Source organism: Apium graveolens, chromosome 2 (genome assembly GCF_009905375.1).
Source record: "Apium graveolens cultivar Ventura chromosome 2, ASM990537v1, whole genome shotgun sequence".
Classification (NCBI taxonomy): Eukaryota; Viridiplantae; Streptophyta; class Magnoliopsida; order Apiales; family Apiaceae; genus Apium; species Apium graveolens.
The window spans coordinates 271,033,929-271,039,759 of NC_133648.1; the positions used below are offsets into that span (position 1 = coordinate 271,033,929).

The window sequence follows — 5,831 nt, forward strand, 5'->3', positions numbered from 1 at the left end:
ATTAAAAAAATGAGCTGCGAAGTCGAGCATGCAACTACTGTTTCACGGCTCAAAATAATATTTTATATATTTTTCAAAAATACAATTTGGACATATAACACGTAACATCCATCACTTAGGATTGCACAAATATGCGATAACAAAGATCACACAATATATTTTCGATGACAAGAATCAAAACGAATCACACAATATATTCTATAATCCACATCATCACACTTCTTAATCAATCAATAAATCTTAATAACAAATTCTTATATTTAGTCCCACAGTCCTAAATCACACCTTATGCCACATTTTGTCAGTGACCGACATCTTATACTTTATGTCACACTTCCCAAGTGACCGGGTTCTTATTCTTACTCGATGGGGGGCTAGTTTACAACCCTCGTCAAGTGAAACCGAAGTTTGACAAGGTATCGATGTGTTTCTAAATGTGCGCAAACTAGTTCTATATTTTATGTATCACACTACCTAATGATCGGGTTCTAATTCTTATACTGTACATGACTAAGACTGAGGATTTCTTTGAATTTGTTTCTTATCAATCACATATCGATTTCAAACTTAAAATAATCTAAACAAATATTCGAGCACATGAATCAAATAATATAAGATATGTACTACTTAAAAAATACGAACATGTAAGCAAACAATATATACGAAACAACGAAAAGTTACTTACAGAACACGTAGGCAAATAATACAGAGCAAACGGAAAGTTACTTACATAACACGTAACCAAATAAGTAATACGAAACAATGAGTAGTTACTTACAAAACATGTAGGCAAACAAATAGTTACTTGCAAAATACATAACAAAACATATAATACGGAGTAACGAATAGTTACTCACTAAATAATTAAGAACATGTAAGCAGACAATATATATATATACGTTATATAATAATACAAGGCAACATATATTTAATTACAAAAAATGTAGGCAAAACAAATAATATAGAGCAACGAAAAGTTACTTGCCTCAATTACGCAAATAGATAATTCACATCAGAACACATATTCGATCAATGTTAACTCATCAAACATGAAACATCTAAAATCTTGAATATTTCCACGATTTCAATTCTGCCCATATCCTTATTTGCCACTTTTGACCCTCTAAACAATGTTTTTTTCGAAAACACGAATCATGAAAGTTGAAGAGAACGGAAATATCTTTTCAAAAAGTCCAGAATCATCGAATTCCGACGTACGATGAATTTTCTACGAATTTTATAAAACCGCTGATTTTTGTTTAAAATCAAGATTAATCAAGGTACTTGTTAAGATCCAAATTAAATCCTTTTTACCTTTGATTTTAGTTTTATGATATCTTGTTGAATTATGTTTCATATATCTATGTAGACTATAAAGCATAAATTATACAAAATCTTGAAATTGCGATGATTCTTTTGACAGTTGATCAAATGGAAAATCCCATACCTGCTGGTTCTTCAGAGGAAACATTGAAGAGTAAATCTAATAACATAGGATGGGAATATGGTGATTTAGTGGATCCAGGAGGTAAATCACAGAAGGTGAAATGTCGATTGTGTAAGAGAGTGCTTACTAGAGGTATTTTTCGCCTAAAGCAGCATATAGCTCGAATCAAAGGTAATGTCGTATCTTGTGACAAATCTACTCCAATAGACCAAGTTAAGTGTAAACAAGCGTTGGAGGATGTAAAAAATATGAAAGAAAACAAAATAAAGGCCCTCGAAGAAAGCAGGGCAGAGATTAATATCACTGAAAACAGCAATGCGGTCCATGATTGTTTAGAGATCGACAGTGTCAGCAAGCAACCCCGCAAACTTGGTCCAATTGATCAATTCACAAGACCAATATCTTCATCTGAAAAAAAGAGGCAACAAAACATCAATGAAGCATTGTTCAAGAGCAGGTTTCATGAGGTACATACTTATTTGGCGCGTTGGGTGTATAAAGCTAGAATTCCCTTTAACTCGATTAACAATGATAGCTTTCGTAAATTTTGAAGCTGTTAGTCAGTTTGGTTCAGGATATATACCACCAACTCAATACCAGTTGAGAGAACCGTTGTTAAAGCAGGTTGTTGATGATACTAAAGCATCAATGAAAGAACAGGAGGATGAGTGGAAGAATTGTGGATGCTCAATTATGACTGATGCATGGTCAGATAGAAAACGGCGAAGTATAATGAATTTATGTGTTAACTGCAAAATTGGAACTAGCTTTCTCTCTTCTATTGAATGATTTTGAGAGGCACACATGGGTAAATATATATTTATATATATATATATGAATATGTGAACAAATGGATTGATATAGTTGGATGTAAAAATGTGATCCAGGTAGTGACTGATAATGCAAGTAATAATTTTGCTACTGCTAAACTCTTGAAAGTGAGCAGACCAAATATTTTTTGGACTTCATGTGTAGCCCATACGCTCAACCTTGTTCCGGAAGCCATAGGTATCTTAATAAATTAAATATTTACTTGTTTGATTTTATTTAATTACTTGTTAGTTTTTAATTGTTTCAATTTTATGCAGGTAAAATTCCGAGATTTAAGTTGGTGATCGACAAGGCAAAGTCTTTGACGGTATATATTTATGCACATCACAAAACTCTAGCATTGATGAGAAAATTTACCAAAAAAAGAGATATTATGAGGCCTGGGGTCACAAGATTTGCAAGTGTATTTCTTACTATGCAGAGCATGCTAGAAAAATAGGAAAACTTGAAATATATGTTCTTGTCCAGTGAGTGGAGTGGTTGCAAGTGGTCTACTCAGCCAAAGGGGATATGAACTTATTGTTGGATTTTTAACGCAGCGGGGGCATGGCAAAACACTTTTACACATACAAAATCCAAATAAAAGCATATAAATCGTGAATAAAAATTTGAGGGATCGAATCTAACCTTTTAAAATAATTCGGAGACAACGATCAGAGATCCTTAGCAGTTGCTCCTCAAGTGTGAAGCACTCCACCGGTATCCACCAAGAAAACGATGTTAAGGAGGAGGAAGGAGGTGGAGAGAATTGGGTTTTCCAAACTTTTTGGGTTTTCGGGTTCTTTGTGGGTTATAATAAAATAGAGTCTATAATAGTGTATATATAGGCAAAATTTTCAGCTGAAATTTTCTCATAAATATTATTATTATTATCCCATTTATTATTCTCATTAATAATTAAAACACCTTTTAATCATTAATCCTTTTTCTAAACACTTTAGAAATAATTCTCTCTCTTGATTTAATTTCCAAAAATTAAATCCTTTAATTAATAATATTAAGAACTTTTCTTAATTAATTTATAATCAATTAAATCTCATTTAATCAATTATTAAATTTTCCAATTAATTATTTATTTCACAAATAAATAATTATTAGCCATTATTAATTAATTCCTCCACCATTAAATCATTCTCTTTTTATGGTGTGACCCTGTAGGTTCAATATTAAGCCGGTAGTAGAAATAAATAATAATAAAACTATTTCATCATTATTTATATAAATTCTCTAATTTATTAAATATGATTAATTAATTAATCATATTTATTCTACATCATGAGGGATACTTCTCAGCATATCGCGACTATCCGGATAATATGAATTCACTGCTTAGAATACCAAGAACCTATTCAGTGAATAGTTACCGTACAATAAACTCCTTCTACCCTACAATGTCCCGATTAAATACAAGGCATGGATCTCGTGTCAAGCCTATCTAATTCAATCACTTTGCTTACCATTTACTATGCGTAGTTCTATGCAAATTAGAAACTCCTTTCTAATTTCATTTACTCTGGCCAGAGATTCCTGAACTAGCATAAGTGGATCAGCCTTGAACATTCGCTTCCTTCACTGGAAGGGGTAGATCCTTTATTGATCATACACTATCTTCGTGTACAAATTCCTATACCCAGAAGAACCCTAATAATTGTCCCTGAAGACTAAGAACTAAACCAAAGCATAGTTCAGTATACACAAGATGACTATGATGACCTCAAGTCTAAGGATACTTGTACAACTATCACTATGTGAACAACTGCTGACACATGAGTGAACTCCATCAGTTGTTCAGTTGTGCGAGTCATGTTCAGTGAACTTATTCCATAATAAGCACCTACATACTAGCTATAGTGTCAACACACAAATGTCTATGAGAACAGACATCCTTCATAATAAAGCAAGCATAGTATGTACCGATCTTTGGGGATTATTAATTACCAGTTAGTAATCCTATGACCAGGAACTATTTAAGTTTAGAGTTATCATCTTTTTAGGTCTCACTATTATGATCTCATCATAATCCATAAAAAGCTTTACTCTAAACTATGGTATATCTTATTTAAACACTTAAATAGATAAAGCCCGTAATAAAATAAAACAAGTCTTTACTAATATCAATGAAATCAAAACAGATTACATCAAAGTTATTCCTAAATCCTAATACATGATTGGACTTAGGACATATTCCTTTCAATCTCCCACTTGTACTAAAGCCAATCACTCTGGTATCTAATACCCATCTTGTCTTTATGACGATCAAAGTGACTTTCATAAAGTAGCTTTGTGAGTGGGTCTGCTATGTTGTTATGTGTGTCAACTGTATTTCAATACAATACAAGAAATGTTACCGCGCTCCCACTAACCCTTTTGTAGACGCATGGTTCATCTACGTTTTTGATAAAATCAAACTCTTTGATTGTCTCATCAAAACGAATGTTCCATCTTTCGAGAAGCTTGCTTTAAACCACATATGGTTCGCAGCAGCTTACACACTAGGTTTTTATTTCCCTTGGAAAGAAAACCATCTGGCCATCTGCCAGATTTCATAGTCGTAGTAAGCAGCATTCGCAAGCAAAGTCTGAACTGATTTTAACAGGGCTACATGTAAAAGGTTTCATCAAAGTCAGTCCATTGCATTTGTTTGAATCCTTTTCCCAAAAGCCTGGCCTTAAGGTCTCCACCTGGCCATCTGCTCTAATCAATCTTTCGTATACCGTATACATAGATTCCATTCCGGATTTCATGGCACTATGCCATTTCTCTGAGTCAACACTACTCATAGCCACATTATAGGTCACAGGGTCGTCATCATCAATGATCGATAACTCATTATCATTCTCAATGACAAGGCCATATTACCTCTCAGGTTGGCGAGACACTCTCCCTGATCTATGAATGGGCTGTTCCACAAAAGGTTGTTTAGTCAGAACAGGTGTTTCCACTTGATCCGTAGTAGTTTGTGCTTCTTGAACTTCATCAAGTTCAATTTTGCTCCCACTGTTTCCTTCAAGGATAAACTCCTTTTCCAAGAAGGTAGCATGTCTGGAGACAAACACCCGATGATCGGTGTAAAAGTAATACCCTAAAGTCTCTTTAGGATATCCCACAAAACTACATCTTACGGATCGATATTCCAGCTTATCTGGGTCAACTTTCTTGACATAAGCTGGACATCCCCAAATCTTAACGTGTTTAAGACTCGGTTTCCTTTCTTTCCATATCTTATACGAAGTTTGATGAACAGATTTTAGAAGGCACCTTATTCAGTAAATATGCTGAGGTTTCCAATGCATAACCCCACAGGAATACTGGAAGATTTGCATAGCTCATCATGGACCGAACTATGTCTAACAAAGTTCGATTTCTCCTTTCAGATACTAATCTGGAGGAGTCCACTGGGAGACTATACCATTTACTTTGAGATAATCTAGAAACACTCCATTAAAGTATTCACCACCTCGATCTGATCGAAGAGTTATAATACTATGTTTGGTTGTTTCTCCACTTCATACTTATATTCTTTGAACTTTTCAAAGGCCTCAGACTTGTGTTT

At 33.9% G+C, this 5,831-nt stretch overlaps 1 pseudogene; it reads left to right on the top strand.

Moving 5' to 3' along the window:
• The first annotated feature begins 1,407 nt into the window (after window positions 1-1,407).
• On the top strand, window positions 1,408-2,717 carry LOC141700815 (uncharacterized; annotated as a pseudogene).
• Window positions 2,718-5,831: the final 3,114 nt, after the last annotated feature.